The sequence below is a fragment of the Pholcus phalangioides genome, unplaced genomic scaffold (assembly GCF_987345545.1).
Source record: "Pholcus phalangioides strain wild (caught in Gottingen) unplaced genomic scaffold, Ppha-v1.0 ptg000001l_1, whole genome shotgun sequence".
In the NCBI taxonomy this organism is placed as follows: Eukaryota; Metazoa; Arthropoda; class Arachnida; order Araneae; family Pholcidae; genus Pholcus; species Pholcus phalangioides.
This window is the reverse complement of record NW_028301594.1, coordinates 20,408,186-20,429,623: the sequence shown is the minus strand read 5'-3', so window position 1 is coordinate 20,429,623 and position 21,438 is coordinate 20,408,186. Positions and strand designations below refer to the sequence as shown.

The following is a 21,438-nucleotide window of genomic DNA, read 5'->3' as shown; positions in this document are numbered from 1 at the left end:
CGTACATAAAATTAACAATATTCCATCGAAGACTGTAAGTTCTTCTTCTTGAGAACTTATTATGAAGTGGATGCAAACATATCAGATGTAATGTGCATGAGAATAAATAGAACTGGCCAAAACGATCTCGGAGCGAAACGGTCAATTTAATATAGAAATTTATTATGTAAATTAACCAGGGACTGGTTCTGTTCTGGAAATGCATCTCTATGCCTATGTAAATTTTGGCCCAAATGTTAAGCCTACTATATATGAATTTCTGTCTCTTATAATTCACTTGAAACAAGTTCTTTTGTTTGTCTAAACAATAATTATCACCCCGTATTTTAACTGAAATATGCTCTTCATAAATATGAAGATTTTTTCGGCACTGAAGCTGATTTTCTCATGATATTAAGAAAGAATTCGACAATTCGCATTTTTATAATCTCTTCTTTAGTGTCGTGGACTGGAAATAAATGGGAAATTTCGTTTATTGCACTGAGGTTATTCCAAACCGAAGGATGTATGTGGTAACATTCAGACTGCTGCTGCTGCTCCGCCGCCGGATATTTTTCAATTGCATTTCCCATTTTGAGCATAAGAAAAAGAAGAAGAAGAGTAAGGGTGTGTCAAAGCTGATGGGATAAACACACACAGCCAACCCCTTCATGACCACGAAACCCTGATCCTCGAGACGCAACCATCAATTAGCTGAGGGTGACCGAACCCGAAATCGAACAAGAAGCAAATCGAAAGACCTGTCGGTGAACTTCGCCATTGCCTCGGGGAATCCAGTGTACACAAGGGCCGGTGGCCGCGTGATGATTTCGAAATTGCTGGTTGTCCGATTCCCAGGTTAAGTCCATTCGTTTCAAACTGGACCCTCGTGTTATACGCTTATAAATAGGCCCACATGTTTTTTTATTTTTTTTATTTTCTCTCTATCAAGTTTTCTTCATTTTCTTTCAGACATATATCTTTAATAGGGAATTGAAATCAATGTTATTTAAGTAAGAATTTTTTTTTCTGCTTCTAGAAAAAAAATATTCTTTTCGAAAAAAATAGTAACTGATTTGATTAAGAAAAATATTGAAATTCACATAATGAAGGAAATGATTGAAATAAAAATCTCTTGGAATTTGTAAGAATTTTTTCTTTCCCAAAAATCGGATTTTCACTTCTGAAGAAGTTCCTTCTGCTGAAATAAAGATGATATTGCCAACTACTTAGTTTTTTTTACAAAGAATTCATTCAAATTTTGCTAGGTTGTTCTGTTGCTGATGAATGATAATTTATGTATGATAAATGGTGAGATACAAATTAATTTTTGATGAGTTCTGTGAAAAAATTGAAGGAACCGATTATGCGTGAGAATATTAATAAATAAATGTAGTCTTTATTCAATGAAATTTTCATCGACACGCTCATAATTTCTCTACATTAGTTACTTATCTTGCCAACTGATTGAAAATCACTTATTTATAAAAAAAATTTCGATATAATGAATTTTTGAATAGAATGGAGTTTTTAGAACAGAAGTTTGTATTTATTCTCTGTATTTCACCGTCTGAAGAAAAGGAAATAAAGATGAAATTACCTTTCACTTAGATTTTTCACTAAAATTTTGCGAGGTTGCTCTGTTGCTGCTGAGTGGCTATTTATGTATGATGAAATATAAATTTTTATACAAATTAATTTTTGAAGAATTCCTTGAACAAACTGAAAGAACTGATTATAGTCTGCATGCAACGAAATATTCATCGGTACACTCATTTTTGCTCTGAATCGAATCTAGTAGTTAAGTAACCTTGCCAATTAATTGAAAATTGCTATCCTGTAAAACAAAATTCTGTTCACCGAATTTTGGATGCAATGAAGTTTTTCAACTTAGCAGTAATTATTCTCTGCATTATGTTTAATTATGGATTAAAGTTCAGTATTAATTGGGGCTAGCAAACCAATTAAATTATCACAAATTCAAGGAATATATCTCCAGCTACTGATGCAATCGATTCTACATATTACGAAGTCGCACCATTCACAATCAAAAAATTCATTGCACATAAATAATTTTCAATATATAGAATAACTGAAGAAAAATATGAGCGTGCTGGCAAAATTTCGTAACACAGAATACTTTGTTGCAGTTGTTACATATATATGGGAGCTCTACTGTATTTCATTAGAATAATTCAAGTGATGCTTGATTAGTCTCTCAGTTATTCCTTCTTTACCATCTATCTTACATTTACTCTTACAAAAATCAAAACAGGAATATGATCAAATTTCTGACCAAAGAGATGATATAGTAATTACAATAGAAATTTTTTTCTACGAAATCTATTGAGAGAGAGAGAGAGAGATCTGTGTCTTGCAAATACAATAAAACATCTCTTCATTGACACTGACGGGACAGAAAAATTTGGCCGTATAAATTGGGTGACCGTGAAAAAACGGGTATTTATTGAAGCCTTTAAAATATAAAAATTATTTGGAGAAATTGAATAAAATTATTATAAAGAGATGGGTGACCGTTAAGGGGTAGTTTCACTGTGTAAAAGCTATTTATTAATACATTATTGAGCTATTCGGGTAAAGTTATGCATCATATATTTCCTGCGTATAACTAGCGGATTATACCATTAAAAAAAAACACCAAAGTTTCTTAGTTAGCATTGTACACCACTGCATCTCATCTGCAATTTCTTTTTATGAGGATGGAATAAAAACAGATATTTAAAAAAATTGACAAAAAAATAATTTTTTAAGATTTTTGGATGGTGGGAGATGTGAGAAGAAAAATTGACATTTTTATGCAAAAAAACGTGACAAACAAAATCCTTCCATTCCTTGAGATTTTATTACTGATGAATGGAATTTTCACTTGCGGATTATACGCTGTTGTGGACTATGTGATGATATTTTTACTTAAAGAAGAGAAATTTACATATGCGGATTACCCGCCACTGCGAAATATTAGAAGCAAGTTACGGTAAAAAAAGTATTTTAGTTGATAATTTCAAAAAACTCACCTCAAGGATAGTCTCTCAGGATAGCCAGTCATTTCTTAACTTCGAGATATTCCATCAACCCCAGCCAAACAGGACTATAGTTCGAACACAGTCCTTCACAGAAAGGGAGAGAAAGATAAAAAAGTATAGGATCAGGAAGCACAAAAGTATTAGGTCATCACAAATGATGAGTTTTTGAAACAATCCCCCAAACTTCCCCTTCATAAGTACAAAAAAAAACCACCCTAAATATGGTTAAGGTGGACGTGGATAAGAGGAGAAATGAGAAGAGCTAAAACTGGTATAAAAACGTCATTCAGCAAAGCAATTTGTTACTAAAATGTACTCTTACATTACATTTTTTTTCTTATCTTCCGAAGAAAAAAAAAACAAAAACTCTATTCTTCTTCTTTGAGGGAGAAAAAGAAAATCAGTTTTTCGGGTAACAAAAAAAAGGGATCGTGAACACGAGGCCTTAACTAAGAAAAGGTCAGTAGCATTCGAACTGAAAAGGAAAAGGTAATTTAGACCTAAGAAAAAAAAAAAGATTACATGTATGCCTGAAAATACATGTGATTACACGTGAGCAATATATCTTAACACCTTACTCTACTTTCTCGAATTATAATTCGATAAATGAATCACCGTTTCTGGAACGAAGAGCACCAATAGAAAAGATCATAAATAGTAGAAATTGTTTTAATGAGAATACATTTTTCCGCATTTATCTAGCTTGTGCATGAATTTATATCATTTCTAATTTATTAAGTTTGTGTCACCTTCACTCATGGTTGTGAAATAATTTTGAATAAATTTATTTAATTACAGTGAAACCTCGATATAACGATACTCTGCGGACAAAGAAAAAATATCGTTGTAGAGAGATTATCTTTTGTATTGAGAGGTGACATTATCATAGAGGTAGCAAAAAAAAAATTTATTAGTGGCAAAATATTATAATTGATGAATAATATTCAGTTTTCTGTTTCACACTGCAATGTAGTTTTTTTTTTGCACAACACTTTTGTGTACTACGCAGAAAAAAGCTTTATAGGGAACCATCAACATTTTCGGAGGGCAGATAGTGCAAAATACTAATGTTATTAAACACCCTCGAAAGAACAAACATCTCAACGGGGAATTTAAAAATATAAAAAAAGTGGTTTTGGGAGAAATATAAAGAATATCATTGTACAGCGTTTTTAAAATATCGTTATGAGCGCGGGTGGGGGGGGGGGGGGTTATCGTATTAAAGGATATTGTTGTTTGTATCGCGAGGAGTTTAACATCTATAGTTCTATAGTCAAACAAGATTCGAAAAAATATCGTTGTAGTGGGATTTATCGTTGTATCGAGCATCGTTGTAGCGATTTTTTATACACTAATGCGTGATAAAAATGTATCACAAAGCCACTTCTGAAATGAAGATTATGAGTTTAAAAGGATTTATATATTATTGAATATTGTTTTAATGTGATTTTTTGAAATAAATTTTCTTTAAGGAGCTTCATGAATTCTCTTCTTCGAGTTTTTGATCAGTGAAAATACGTGTGATTTTAATTTTATAAAATTTTTTAAAAGGTTTTTAAAATAAAGCATGCAAAATCCAAGTCGGCACGAGCATTAAGAGAAAGATCATTCCTGGTGCCATCTAGCGGTAAAACCTGGAAAGTATTGGTGGAAGAGAGGGGACGTGAGAAGGAGGGGGGGGGGGTGTGCTGGCAAAGCAGGCAGTTGGTTTGATCCGCAGTTGCTGGATGTAGGTGTCGCACTTTTATCATGGTATGTGTGGTGCGGTGCTCGAGAAGAAAGGTGTAGGGCTGGAGGTATTCTTTTTTTTTTTGGAGGGGGAAGGTGAATGGTAGTAGGGGTTTCGATGAATATGTAAATATTTAAGGAAACTGGGGTTCAAATTTTTATTCAGTTTAACACTAGATGGCGGCAAGGAACCAATGCGAAAAGATTTCCGAAATTTCAAGTGTGGAGCAAGAGAATCGAATATGCATTTGAGTTTTTGTTCTACGCATTTGTGGAAATTCAAATTTCAGTCAAAATGATAGATTTACGATATTATTTTGGAATTTAAAACTATTTTTTTTTTAGAAATCGAAACGAATTTCATTATATACCTTGATTTATTATTATTTCATGCAGTTTTGATTTCGGCGCTTGAAAACTGAAAAGTGGCAATGCAAACGTATCCAACTAATTAACTCTATGGATCAGTGTATTTCGAATATACACGGTAAATACGTGGTCAGGAAATCCATTACTCCGATTTCTTTTCTCAATTATTTTGGCATTTTAGAAAGTATATCTTTTAATGTCATTTCTATACGAAATACGGCTGTATAAGTGCAATGCTTTTTTATGTATAGAAAGAGTTGATTCCTAGATGGTGCCAGTTTTTGAGAGTTGCTGAAATATTACGTGTTTAAAGACTTTTAAAATCGTATGAAATTCAGGGCAAAAATGATTCAATTTCGCTAAGGAAGAAGATTTTATATGTTTATAGATAACATTAAAATCAACGCAAACTGTATATTTTACCCTTAATTAACAATTTTAGATGAGTAAAAAAAATCCATTCTAATTAGTTACGTAGCTGTATTGTGACGTATTGTTTCCCATTGAAAATATGCTAACAGCACCAAATTACATCGATTTGTTTTACATCGATTTCAATAGGTTTTTATGGTGGTGAACCATAAAACCAAGTCTCAAGATTACTATAAATTATCAGAGTTAACAAGGAATATATTTTCACCGAACCATGTTCAAACTTAATAAATTATACACGATACTTTAACTTGAGATTGGTTTATAAATTAATGTTCAATAATCAAAAATATATAGCGATAGAATGAGAGATTGGTATTGTTTTTTTTCCCAAGTACACACTAAACTTTTTAATTTATATCTTGAGAGAATTGAAGTTATTAACCAAGCATGTAATTGATAATGTTTCAGAAAAATACTTTCATAAATACCATGTTTTTTTCATTTTAATATTATCAATATTTTTCAACATTTTTTTCATGCCTTCAAGACAGGAATATGGAACAGTATACACTTATAATAACCTAAAGATATCAACTCTTAAAATTCCGAATTAAAATAAATTAATTTTAAAATTAAAACGCTGGGATTTTTTAGGAGTTAATAAACACTAAATAGTAATTATGATGCAATTTTTCAATGTGGCAGCAAATTTATTAATAGAAATTAGGTTGAAATTTATGGAAATTGCTGTTGTCCAGAAGTTTAAGCACGAAACTTATACATAATAAAGCTTACTATTTTATAAATATTTTACACCTGAACGATCACATTTATCTTAATTTACGTTCATTAAAAACTATTCCTCTTTTAAGGATTTTTTTTATGGGATGGACTTTGTAGTATAAAGCCTTGTTTGTGTATTTGATTTCTCTCTTATAAATTTAAATCTAGGTTTCGAAATTGATTTAATAAAGCAATTATTAAATCGATTAATCTACACCATGATCAATTAATCCGTTATTTATAAATACAATAAAAAGTTTGCCATCTTCTTAAAAGTGCAATGCTTTTTTTGTTTCTCCTGCCCTAGACAATCACGAGGACAGAAATGAAACCCAATAATGTTTCTATGTAATATTCATAAATGATGGGCGTTCAAGTCATACAACCGAAAAATCACTGAACAATATTTTACCGATTAATATCGCTTTTATTAAAAAAAATACAGGAAAACGACGTGTCCGGTAACGGACACGCAAATAATCTTTAAAATTGATTCGTACGCTTCCATCACGAAATTTGATTGAAAAAAAAAAAGAATCAGTGAACGGCTCCGCGCTTGATGAATCTTTGATTAGATAAAGGCAACAACTGTGTGTGTGTGTGTGTTGTTAACACGCTAACGGCGTCAGAACACACACAAGCTTCAAAAGGTGCCGCTGATTAAGGGGGAACCACACCCTAAGTTTAAGAGATTAAAATTTTACACCTATAGGTGTCATCGAGGGGCGCAGGAACGGAGACTGAAAAAAAAAAAATTAACCGTGGGTGGCTCAACACCACTCCACCCTGGGAAGAAAGGGCCTTTCGCAAGTCATACTGTAATAATAATACTATGTTGTGTCTCGTCTCATCATTTACCTGGATTTTATACGCAGCGTAATGACAGGGTGGTGAGAGAATTTCGAGAGACGCTCTCAAGTAGGGTGTATAGGAAGTATAGAGCGTTTTTTCGTTTTGTGCCGCGAATCAACACGAAAGTTTTCCCCTCTCTCCCTCCCTTTTTTCTCTGGTTCTTTCCTATCTGGCCTCTCTGATCTTGTCTAGAATGTTCTTCCATAGAATTTGGACCAAAAAAAAAAAAATCATCTTAAGAACTGATTATACGAAGGTTAAGGAGCACCTAAAAAGATCATTACGATGCTAATGGTATTATATAGTTTCTTAATAACTTCTTGAATACCTACATACACCCTTAGCTGATTCATTATCATGATAAAAATTTCATGTCGGTAATTTTTAAGACATGAGTTTCAGAAAATCGACAATTTTATTCTTTTTGTTGAACAGTTGTTATCTGACTGTAATACATGCATCAAGATCTAAAGAAAGGGTGTTCAATCTTTTGGAGAGTGCCGGCCATTTCATTGGTTTGGAAGCGTGCCACGGGTCACTTGATTGGTTTGGAAATGTACCTCGACCCGCTCAAGTATTCTGTAAATGTTCTGCGGGCCGCTTAATCATCTGGAGATGCACCGTGGGTCATTTAAAAATCTGGAAATGTGCCGCCGTCAGCTGAAGTGATCTGAAAATATGCCGCCGTCAGCTGAAGTGATCTGAAAATATGCCACAAGCCATTTTAAGTGATCTAGAAATGTACTGCGGATGGCTTATTTAATCTAGAAATATGCCACGAGCCATTTTAATTCATCTGAAAATGTACCGTGGGTCACTTGTAGAGTTTGGTAATTGGTCGCTTGTGTCACAATCGAATAAAACATTTCAAGATTTTCAATTCCTTATAAATTTTTAATTTTTTGTATAGCAACATGTGGGATAACCGATGTTCAACCCAACAGTACATACATGAACAATGATTTAATTTATTCTGTTTTTTAAATTAGGTTTGAGGTTTTATGCCACATCAGATTATTTCAGGGGCTACGTATGGCCGCAGGATATAGGTTGAACATGTGTGATCTATTTCACACATGTATTATATAAAAGTTGATTTAAATCCATGAACAGAGCTAGAAAAAAAAATTGTCTACTTACATTTTCGTATATATAACAACCGATTTAAAATATATTAAATACAGTAATTAAATTTGGACTATTATACTTTCATTATTAATATTAATTCTGATTTAATAATACGACAAAAAATAAAAAATTTGTATTTTCTATATTTTGCAAATTAAGGATAAAAGTAAACCTCCTAAGAAAGAAATATTCAAAACTTCGATTCTTTTAAAAATCGTTTTCACGTAATTTAGTCGCGAATTACTTTTTACAAAGAAATACATTGTGAAAGACTTTTTATAGTTTTTTAAAAATAAATTTCCATCAGCGTCTATTCAAAATTTTAGGAAGCCACGAGGGAACTGCGAATGCTAATGTTAGAATTTTTCTTTTACATTAAATTTATTTTTCCCTCGTTGAAAATTTGCATAATTGTGATGGAAGTCTTCAATTACATAGTATTACTTAAAAATATTTCCCTTCAAATGTTTTGGGATTCTTCTTAAACAAGAGAATACTGTTCCTTCACTGATAAGTACTTCTTAATAAAATAGTATTATAAGAATTTTGTGTCTCGTATTGTATTAGAATTGTGCGTATAAATATGTCGGGAACTAATGATATCGTATTATTTTTATGTAATATATTTTGTGTTTTTTGCTGGAAACAATTTCAGATGTTCAATTTTCAAGTTGAATTTTAATTTTCCTCGCAGATCTTATAAATTATCCATAAAAATATCCATATCTGCATCTTTTACTTCTTACATTACTAGATTAAAAATGCCATATTAAATAGCATTAATGCATACTAACAGCTTTGGTTTCAGTACCTGGAATTAATCAGTTTTCATACAATTTTTAAGGAATTTGAATACATGATGATGATTCTTATTTACTTTTTTCTAATATCATTTCATGCATCTTTCATTTTTGAATTCACGTTATGAGTAGAATTTAAAAATTATTATGTTTTACAGAATTTAGAAAATTTTAAATCACTCCCCACATTATAGTTGAAATAATACTTGCATTTTCAACCTGCTAATCTCACTTCTTATCAATTCACTTTTATACCAAATTAGATACACGTTTTAAATGTTTTCTTTTACATATGCTTTTTTTTTTATTAACGATAAAATGCTATTTAATCTATAAACCAAATTTATCAATTTTAATAATTTCTATTAGTGAATAATGCATTTTATTGTTTTAATGTATGTGTTTATATTTATATATTTTTCTCAAATTTTTATTATATTGAGAACCATTAAAATTATAACCGCATATAAACTCTATTGCCATAAACTTATTAGCTAATTTCAGGAAATAGAATGTAGTAATATGAAATATGATCGAATTCTTTATTGTACTTGTAATGAATCTCAACATAAAATAAAGACTTAAATTTGTACATTTGACCAATAAAACGTCAAATTTGTGCATTGCCAATTTTCGTCTCTTTTTTTTTTTTGCTGCTCATAGATATAAAAATAATATAATATTAAATATATAAAAAACGCTTTCGAGCACAAAATAATAAATTACTGTGCATAAATTAAAAGTAAAAAAAAAAAAACTCCACAATATTACTTAATAGTTATATATTTTTATCCTTATCAATAAAACTGATTAAATTTCTACTGGAACAAAAAATGTAAGTTACGTGGTTAATTAAAAAAGGCATTAATGCCTTTTAATTATCATAGATATGTCAGTTCTAATTTAGCAGTGTAAGAAGCAAAAGATTCAGATAGTGGTACTTTTAACTTATAAGATCTCCAAGTAAATTCAAACTTGAAAAAATTTAACATTTGAAATTATTTCACGGCAAAAAAGATTTTAAAGAAAGATAAAATATATTTTCTATCTCATATGCGCAGTGATTAAAATAATTATATATTTTTAGTTATCATTTAATAACTATATATTTTTATACTCCATTGCTCGGTTCGTTAAGCGTTTATTAAGACTCGTAAAATTGCACACGATAATTATCACAATGTTATAGAAAAAGAACATTACAACGAAAACGCCTATAAAATTTGATTAATTTTAAATACTTACACCACTAATATCATGAAACAATTTAACTCTTTTTTTTAAAAGAAATTATTGAAATAGGTGTTTAACTAAAAATATATATATATTTATGTATCCAAGTAAGAAATTTGATTATTTTATTTTCGTAAAATATTTTTAATTTCAGTATTTATAATCATAACAGATAGTTATTTAAAATATTGTATTTTTTGTAACATTTATCAATTTTTTTAAAAATGCATTGTTATTTTAAACTTAAAGTGATTGGAAGAAATATTAATTAGGAAAAATTCTATGATTTTACACGCTCTTATCGAAATTTTCTTTTTTTGTTTTTTTATTATTTTTCAGTTATATTGCGATATATTTGCATTATATTGCAGCATATTCAGATATATTTGCATTATATTGCAGCAGATTCAGATATATTGCGTAAATTTTAAAAACGATCCTAGAGATTTTTTCAATTTTCTCTAAAACTAATTTGCACCTTAACAATTTTTTTTCTATAAAAATTTAAACTGATACTCACTGGATATGTTTGCAGAAATTTAGTCGCATCATCGTAAAGATGCACCATTCTGTCCAGCAGAAAAAAAACGTACAGTTAGTCCTTTCAGCAAAGGTTTAAAACCTACACACAAGAGAGTGCAACCGTGACGTCACAAAGTGAAACCTTATTGCCGCTTCAAAGGGTTGACAAAAAAACTGTCCGGGAAAAGTGACTCCGGGAAGTTCAGAGTCCGGGTCTGGAATGAGACGAACGAGTTAAGGTTAGAAAAAATATATGATGGGGTTGGGGGAGGTATAAAAAAAAGTGGGTGGGTCACATATTATAATTACAAATAAAAAATGCATCATCCCCACATTTTTGCAACGAAAAAAAATTTTTTTTTTGCCGGGGGAACATCACGTGATGTGTGGGTGGGAATAGCGAAGGGGTTCCGCTCAACCAATCCTTGCCCGAGTTGGTGGGTCATCATTAAATGACAACCAATAGGAGTAGGAGTGGTTTGTTCCAGGACTATAAGAGAGTGGGAGAGGATGCGATAGGATCTTATACAGCGGGATGAGAATGGGTGAAAAAAAAATTAAAATTTTTTCGACGTGGGAGAAAAAAAAACTGTTTTTATTTCAGAAGCATTAAAAGCGAAAACCGTAGATTCCAGGGAGAGTGGGGATTTAGTGTTCGATTTTCTCCGGGATTTTCTCTAAACGCGAAATTTGAACATTTTCATTTTTCGTTCTCTCTCTCTCTCTGGTAGATAGGCTACCCCCTAATGGTATTAAGAAGAAAAAATTCGAATCTCTACTTATATACACATATTTCTTTGATTTTCAAGAGAAAACTGTTTTTATAGCGCTTTTTTCCATTAAATTCTCGTCGAAAGTTTTTTTTTTTGGTCGGAAAATAGGTAGATGGGAATAAACGCAAATTTAAAAATGTTTAAAGAGTTTTTTTTTTTTTTTTTCATTTTAATATTATTCCCCAAAATGATGGTAAGTAGTTAAGCAAACAAAAAAATTTTTTTTTCATGTCGATAAATGCGTTTAAGAGAAGAAAATATAATTTTTAAGAAGGAAAACATCTTGAAGAATCTTCACATATGCTACCTAATATGGCAAAGAATAAAAAATATATTTGTCAAATAATGTTGAATGTAAAATAAATTTTGTTTCGTCGATGTTTTTATATCCGAGCACTGAAATAACAATTTTAAAATAGCAAAATACTTCTTGCTATTAAAACTTTTAACATGAAATATTTCGTGAAAATCTTATCCTCACCAGTCTTATGAAAAATTTACTGAAAACTTATACAAAATATATGCATTATTTTTGTAGAAAAGATTCATGGGGGGGGGGAGATAACTGCCATTTCTTATTTTGGCAACTAATATTGAAAATAATAATCCAATATTTAAAAGTTTTTCATTAATATTTTAATACTGTTCCTGAAAATGATGGTAAGTAGTTTGTAAACCAGTATTTTAGAAAAATATTTTTTGCATGTCGCTAAATGCGTTCTGAAAAAGAAAAATATCTCGAAAAAAATCTTCACATATGCTACCTAATATGGCAATGCATTAAAAAAAGATATTTGTCAAATGACGTTGAACGTAAAATAAATCTTATTTTACCGATGCATGTATAGGTACTCAAGCACCGAAACGACAATTTTACAGTAACAAATGTTTGTCATAAAAACTTTGACATGAAATACTTCATGAAAATCTCATTCTCACCAGTTTATGAAAAATTTACTGAAAACTCTTATTAATTTACTTAAAAACTTAATTTAAATATTTGATAAATATAAAATATTTGTGGGGGGAAAAAGAGATAACAGCCATTTCTCACTTTGACAAGTAATATTGAAAATAATATTCTAATATTGTAAGACATTATCTAAGCCTTGAATTTTCGTAATTAAAATATTTTTTTTAACATTGTTCCTCGAAATGATGGTTAGTAGTAAAGTAAACATAAAATATTTTTTGGATGTCGATAAATATCTTTATATGACATGGCATCGAAAAGACATTTGTCAAATAATTTTCAACATAAAGTAAATTTTATTTTATCAATGATTTTGTATTCAATCACAAATAACAATGATGCATTTATAAAATGTTTGACTTCAAAACTTTAACATGGAATATTCCATGAGAATCTCATCCTCACTACTTTTATGAAAAAAATTTACTGAAAACGTATTTAAGATGCACACGAATTATTATTATTATAGAGAACCTTTATGGGGGAAAGAGGCAATGGGAAAGGAGGGGAAAGAGGCCAGCAAAAGTAATATTAAAAATATTAATCCAATGTTATAAGATGGATCTACTATCTAATCTTTTGATTCACTTTTGATTTGAAAGTTCTTGTTTTTTTATATTACTTTTATAATGTTCCTCCAAGTTATGGCAAGTAGTTAATAGCATAAAATTTCCAGCATGAAATACTTCTTGCATGTCGGTAAATGCATTCTATAATAAGAAAAATATTTCGATGCATCTTCACATAGTCTACCCAGTATGGCTATGCATTAAAAATATATTTGTCAAATAACGTTGAACGTAAAACGAATTTTTCTTTTATCGATGTATTTATGCTGAAGCACTGAAATATCAATTTTACAATAACAAAATGTTTACCATTAAAACTTCAACAGGGAATATCTCAAGAAAATCTCATTCTCACCAGTTTTATGGGAAATTCAAAGAAAGAAAAATACTCGTATTCAAGATATATTATTAGTATCGAAAGCTTTGTGCGGTGAAAAGATAACTGCCACTTCTTATTTAGACAAGTAATAGCGAAAATAATAATCCAATACACATTATAAGATGCTGTCTAATCCTTCAATTTCTGGAATTGAAAATTTTTTTCATTTGAAACTGCTTTAATTTAGAAAACACTGAAAGTGCATTAATTCTTTAAATAGAAGGGAAAGTGCTGAATAAGGTTCAGCTTAATTCGGAACATTAGGAAATAATATCGACACGCACAAGCGTAAGCATGATAGCAAAAGTATGAAATGAAATGAAAAAATTAGCTATTTATGTATATACGACCAAGTTCAAAAAGCCAATGACTGAGAAACTAGCATTTTTGAGGTAAGCATGACAGAAGAATTGTGCAAAATGCCTCTACATATTGCAAAACTGCAACAACTCCCAACTCTGCTTACACGCTCCCTACTGTAATAAAATCCGAGTTGGTTCCATTCAGTTTCATAGATAGTGAATCTTTAAACTGCAGATTATCTCAAAACATAAAATTTCGAGTTGTTGCTTTTTTGAACTGGGCCGTTGGTATAATGTTTTTTTCTCTCATTACAATGCTTTGGTTGACTGGATCGTCGATATAAAGACTAACTTATTCATTTTAAAATATTATCGTGACAATATTATATTGTTCGAATTTGATCGCAACGGTAATTTCTTAACCACAAATTTCATTTTAGTGTAAATTTACCATGTTTTTTACTTATTTTGGTAATTTAATTTTTTTGGGCACATTTTGATGTGTGAAGAAACATTTTTTCCCCATAAACGCGGTATAGAAAATGAAAATATGTTGAAGCATCTTCCATATGCTTAAATATGGCAATGCATTAAAAAGTGATTTTTCAAATAAAGTAGATAGTGAAATAAATTTTATTATGTCGATGTTTCTATACTCCATCACTGAAATAATTCCACAACAACACAATTTTTGATTAAAACATTTCAATGTTTGATATTAAAACTTTAACATGAAATATTTCATTATGATCTCATTCTCATCCTATTTATGGCAAATTTACTGAAAACTTATTTAAGATATATATAAATTATTACATAATTATTATAGAAAAGCTTTATGGAGAGGAAAAGATAACTGCCATTTCTTATTTTGGAATGTAATATCGATAATAATAGCCTAATATTATACGATACCATCTAATCTTTCGGTTGACGATATGAAAGATTTTTTTATTGTTATTTTAATAATGTTCCTCCAAATTATGGCAAGATATATTTTATGTGAAGTAAGCATAAAATATATCTTGCGTGTCGGTAAAAAAGAAAATTATCTTGTTCTTCACATATGCTACCTAATATGGCGAAAAATATTTTTGTCAAATAACGTTGAATGCAAAATAAATTTAGTTTTATCGATGTATTTATACTCAAACACTGAAATAACAATTTTGCAATAACAAAATGTTTGACTTTGAAACTTTAACATGGAATATTTCACGAAAATATCATCCTCAAAAGTTTTATGAAAGATTTAATGAAAAGAATACATATTTGAGATATATCCGATATATTATTAGTATAGAAAAGCTTTCATGCGGAGAAGATATAACTGTCATTTATTATTTGACAAACAATATCGAAAATATTAATCCAATATTATAAGATACTATCTAATCCCTCAATTTCTCGAACTGAAGATTTTCGGTGTTTTTTCCTTTCATTTGAAACTGCTTTAATTTATGAAACACTGAAAGTGCATTAATTCTATAAATAGAAAGGAAAGTGCTGAATAAGGTTCAGTTTAATTGGGAAAGGTTGGGAGAAAATATCGATACACAAGTCACAAACGTCTGCAAGATGGTAAAACGTGTGAAATAGAATGAAAACTGTTCTTATTAAAATATAAAGATTAATTTATTTTCCTTTCAATATATTATTGTGATGATTTTTCTTATCGTTTGAATTTTATCGCAATAGCCATATTTTAACCATAAAATTTATTTTACAGTTTGAAATTTACCATGGTTTTTCCTACGTATTTCCGTAATATAATTTTAGTACAATATGTTAATGTTTTATATTAAAAATATACACCATTAGTTTCTACGAACTAAAATATAAAATAGTAATTGAAAGTTTTTCTGATTTCAACTGAGTTAAAAAATGGATCTCAACAGCCATACTGTACATCAAAATATTAACAGATTTTCAGACTGAAAAGATTGGACTTGATGCTGTTGATAACAGATTGTTTTAATGTAAAGTGTAAGCTTTTCACTCTGCGTATGATAGCGTTTCTCGATCAGGGTACCCAAAGATGGGACAGGCAGATGGGTCCTCAAGTAGACTTGAAAATTTGATTCCAAAAAAATGGAAATGAAATTTTATATGATCAATATTAGCAGGACCTGTTCTTTATAAGAAGTTTGGGCGCAGGGTAAATATGATTTTTTTTTGGGGGGGGGGGGCTTATATGCTGTCTTCTTTGAGACAGAGCCGTATAAAAGGGAAGGGAGCATGCGGACTCTGCCTAAAAATACAAAACGCAGCCAAATTAGGAGTCCTGAAAATTTCTGAGCCCTGTGTATATGCGTTTGCCCATGCGAGAAACAGGCCCTGATTTTTAGTAATTCTACACACTCACATAGGTAAGGTTAGACCAGTGTATTATTAGTTGGTGGTCCATCGGATTCCGTGCCTTTAATGAGGCATTTTACTGGTTTTTATGTTAATAATGGTTTGAAAAGACTGGCTCTATGGCGAAAGTAAAATCAATTTTCAAGGATGGGGTGAGGGGGAGGAAGGCGAAACCTAATCCCCCCATTTACTATTGATAATACCCCGTTCGAAGAGCCGTGTCCGTTTATGCAGTGGTACATTCCACTTCAATTAAGTGATCCGCGGCGCGTTCACAGATCACTCAAGTGACCTGGGGCCCATTCACAGATCACTCAAGTGACTCTTGTACTTACTCAGGCATCTAACTCTTGTACTTAGGCTGCTCTTTGTATTCACTCTTACCTATACGTATTATTCTTAACTAATTAGGGCCGCCAAAGCCGATGGTCTATTTATAAGGAAGCATGACAGGGGCCCGGCAAAAAATCTTATTATTGTGGCTTTTTTTTACATCATGACTTTACTATAGAGGGAGCATGTGAAAAATTCTGACATGGAGGGGGCTCCACCGAAAACCTCAACATAGGGATCAAGACCCCTTAAAACTAAAATTAACTCCATTCATTAGAAGACAGTAGTTGAGTTATGAAAAGCAATGAATGCAATTAAGTTATTAATTGAATTCATTAATGGAATTAATTGCATTCATTAGAAGAATCAAACAAAATAAGTTATAGCATGTTGTCTGTGGAAAACCAAAAGAGAGAGAGAGTTTTTTTTTTGAGAAGGAATTCTTGAAAACTTCAGCACCTCAGATTATCCTGAACCTCGAACTATGGAGACTCGAATTATCGGGACTCTTCAGTAGTCTTACGAAAAATATATGAAAATATATCGATATTTGAGAGGTAAAATCAAGGACAGCTGTGCAATGAAAAATTTATAACTTAAAAGAAAATCAATCACCCACTCATTGAACTTTCCACGTTCTAATTCAGGTAAATTTGTCTTCATAAGAAGCTGGGAAACTCTACATTTACAAGAAATATGTCTTCCGAATTTTAGAAACGCTCTTAGATGATAGAAAGTGTCATCTCTCCTCTCTCTCTAATGTATGTTATGGAGGGAAGAGGTGGCGAAGAAAACTGAAATGTTGGACCTGTTATATAATAATTACTTAGAAAAGGATGAGAGGAGGGAGAAAGACCGTACAAAAGGTACCCGAAATTGTCTCTCGCCCCAAGCAGAGACGAGGGGAGGCTTCATAATATTACACTTAATAAGAGAAAAATGGAAATCGACACCGACAGTGGACCCTCCCTTCCATCTCTTTCTGAATGTCTTCAAGAAGCACACCTGCACGAAAACCCTAAGATTTTATACCTGTGGTGTCGGTTGGAACTGCGTATGTCCGTGAGAGGCCTGTTACTTTGAAATTAGCGTAGTTTTTTTTCCCCCCGCAAGGTGTTCTCGTCACCATGTTGCTATTCCCAGGAGGTTATACATTAACTATACACGAAATATGACGTGATCATGAAGGCCAAGGGAACTTTTTTTTTCCATGAACGACGGCAAGACAAAATTTCGAAATTTGGCCTTCTTTCTGTACGTTCAAAATAAAAGCTTGTTTGAATTTATGTAGAAGGCTGTATCGCATGCAAGCTCAACCTATGATGACCTGCAGGATAGCTGTGGCCCTCGGAGTCATCTGATGTGGTCCACGACCTGAAATCGAATTTTGTGGGAAATGAATTAAGCTGCTCATTATCAGATCACTTTAGTACCCAGCGGCATATATGCCAATTAAAACACCGAAGTGGCATGGACGCTATATTTACAACCTCCAGAAACATCAAAATTATATTCTCAAGAGATTCACATTTGCTCCAAAATACTTCAGACTAACGACCTGCACGCTGATCTTCAAATTCCATCAATCTACAAATATATAAAGAAACTGGCCAAAAAGTACTTTGAGAAGCAAGATGCTTCAGAAGTGGATATTATCAGCTCAGCATCCAACCTACCCAGCTGAACAGAAATTAGCACAGCTAAGACCAAAGAATCTCTTGGTTACAAATTTTAGAAAGGAATTTTAATTGTAGTAGAACAAGCAATAATGGTTAATCATACTGAAGTTATGATTGAAAAGATCTTGTATTTTAATTAATAATGTACCACAGAGAGTATAGATAAATATTACTATAAATAAATTTCATCAAATTTTTGTAAAATGCTGGAAATATTAATCACTACCAATCAATTCAATTTTTAGCATTGGTAGAGTGAGAATAGTTTATGTAAATACAGTCATTCATAAAATTAAGTAATTGAAAGGTATATGATATGAACGCTTTGTGAATTATATAACCATTTTTGATGTGACCTAATCAGCATAGATTTTTTAATCTAATATAATTGTCAGATGTTCAAAAGTTACATAATATGATTTTGATGGGACTATGAGGAGTGTATTAATGTTCTGCAAATTCAAATGACCATTTGTAACCTTCTACTCTATTTTTCTATTTTATAGTTATTTATTTTTAAGTATGTTTGTCAAATGTTTAGAAATCACATTGAATGGTTTTGGTGACATTGTTGGAGTTTTCATGTATATACACATATCATTTTTGTCTAAATGGAAATATATTGCAAAATGTGCTGTAAACTTATGTTGTAAAACATTGGTAATTTTTGTAATTTGTGGCAAAGTGGATCAATGTGAAACTGATTTGTTTAATATTTTGTAGATATTGAGAATATCTCCAATCGACGAGATTTATTTTGAAAGTAAGTGTAATCTGATGAGGTAGAAGATGTTTTAACCGCTGAAAACTGTTAACAGTGTATTGATATTGTTTTGTATTAGTTAGAATATTTTATATATAAAGGGTTATAGATAATTTTAAAAAAAATTACCGGTGGTTGTTTTTAAGCAACCATTTTGCCATTGACAGATCATTATCTCTACCGATATATGCGTGTGTTTTGACTTGATCAATTAATTCTTGTAAATTACTCAATGCCTTCTGTGGTTCTCTATCTGTACAAATTATCATTGAATCGTATAAGCTGTTATATATTAAGTGGTTTTTATTAATATTGTTTTACTATACGCAAATAACAACTGTTAAAGTTTTGCAGCAAATTTGAAAATTTAAATTATATTATTGTTTAAAAAACATTTATTAATATCATATCATATTGTTTTTTATGCGACATGTTAATTGAAAACCGGTCACATATCAATTTCTATCGAATTATTAACAGTTGTGTGTTTTATTTGATAGGTGGCAGTAAGAGTTGAAGTTCAATGATGTTTTCTACCTACGTATAATATAATACTGAACTATATAGATATTTTAAATATTTTCTAGACGACATACTTTTCCTTATAAAATTTTATTTTTACCCGTTTATTAGTTATGGATAAAAGTGGCTAAGAAAAGGACATTTTTTTTTTCATGTGGTGAATAAGTTTACAAAATAGGAACGTTTAGAGTCTGAGAATGCTTCGGTGTACAGTTTTTTTGCTGCGCAGAAAAAAAATCTATATTGTATAAGATAGCATATTATTTTGTCATTCCGCACAGATATCGAAATTCTGTGCGCAGAGAAACAGGTCTATGGAGATAAAATAAAATACAATGTCTGCCCCTGTTTGGAAAAAATGAAGTTGGAAGGTACATGCCATATTGGAATAAAATTTTTCCTTTATCCTTGAGCACCTCATCACCATTCTCCCCTGTTGGAGCCAGCACCCCCCCCTCCCCCAACAAGACTGAGATATATTTTGAGGTTTGTTCCAGGCCCCCGTGCCATAGCTCTGCCAGCCCTACCCTTGTAGGGGTCATGATGCTCACTTAAACATTAAGGATAGATGCCTCAGGAGATATTCACCGACAATTCAGATAAACATTACGGGAGCTTTTCTTCTGATGATGGTGATAATCAAAGCTCTCGATTCGTGAATATGCCTCCCAATAGTCTGGCGGGGCTCCATCCTCGTTAGTTCCAACATGAGTTCTACCGGCGAATGTACCCATGATCCCACATTCTACAGTAGGGCCCCTGGGCTGAGATCTTTGGTGGAGCCCCCGATTCAAACTCTTCACTATTATGATGCTATTGAGACGGCAGTAAGGGATACACTTTTTTTGGATGAATACTCAAAAATTTGTTTGAGTTCCGCAGAAAAGCCTCACTATTATCAAGGATTCCACAGAATAGCCTTATAACTATCAAGGGTTCTGCAAGGAAATTTACATCGGAAATCCCAGGTTTGTGGTAGTGATCTTTCAAAACCTTTTTCCTCCCGTGGAACAATTCGGCTTCTGTTTTCTTCGCGTGGCTCCCCCATTCAGTCTTATCTAGCCCTTTCCGATCTTAAGCGAGAACTTTTCAACTTACTGCATAAATTGTTCGAATAAATAGGTAGTGAATTTTTTTTTTAATAAAAAAGGAGGGGGGGGGGGTCTGCTAACCATGGTATTAGAGTTCAGGGAGCTTCCATTTGTTAGGGCTCTATGGAGGGCCGCCCCAACATCATGGGCCCCACGAGCAGTGACTAAAATTTTCTTGTGCTATGGAAATCATAGCACTAGATCTCACCATGTAGGCCTCATCTGAGCATATGAAGCGACGGGGACATGCCCGGATGGGAGAAATGAATTAAGTTGGCCCTGGTTCCATGGACAGTTCTGCTGGATGTTGGAACCAGTCACACGCTTTTAACCATGTTTCTGTGATGTTTGGTCAGAACATGGTAACTCCAAACAAACAGTTTTGAGATATAAGCATTTTCATTGTCATTTAAAAATCAAAATTAAATCATACACACAAATACAAATGAAGATATCATACATCAGCATGTCGTTCAGTCGTATGCACGTATTTGTGAATTTATCTCATTTCTAATTAGTTATAATTACCAAGACTTACTTTTTACATCAAAAAGTAATTTTTTGGAGACACCGAGTTCTGACCAAACACCACAGATTTTACTCGAAACTTTTATTCCTTCTCTGAATTGTTTTTCCTCCACAGCTCTCCACGACCCACTCAACCGCCTATTATAGCTCCACTTGGCCCCTTAGAAAATATTCGAAGATTACACGTGGGCCCTAGGTAGAGAGCCACTTGTTTACGAAATCACCCGAAAGGAAAGCTATCATTTCTCTTAGTGTTTGACCAGCAATTAGTGCTGATTGCAAAACACTGTTTCAGAACCAGTGTTTTTAACAATGGTTTCACACAATTTTGGGAATGCGAGAAAACAATCTTAGG

The 21,438-nt window shown here is 31.7% G+C and overlaps 1 long non-coding RNA gene across 2 annotated transcripts in view; it reads right to left on the bottom strand.

Annotated features, from left to right (window-relative positions):
* LOC149090040 (uncharacterized) overlaps positions 1 to 21,438 on the bottom strand; it is a 181,383-nt gene that overhangs the window by 139,213 nt on the left and 20,732 nt on the right. The window contains exons 3-4 of one of the 2 annotated variants that reach the window (XR_016193161.1): positions 10,812 to 11,028; positions 3,015 to 3,107 (exon numbers count right to left, since the gene is read on the bottom strand). This is a non-coding gene — a long non-coding RNA (uncharacterized LOC149090040). The remainder of the gene's footprint in view (positions 1 to 3,014; positions 3,108 to 10,811; positions 11,029 to 21,438) is intronic. The other variant, XR_016193162.1, reaches the window with a different exon arrangement.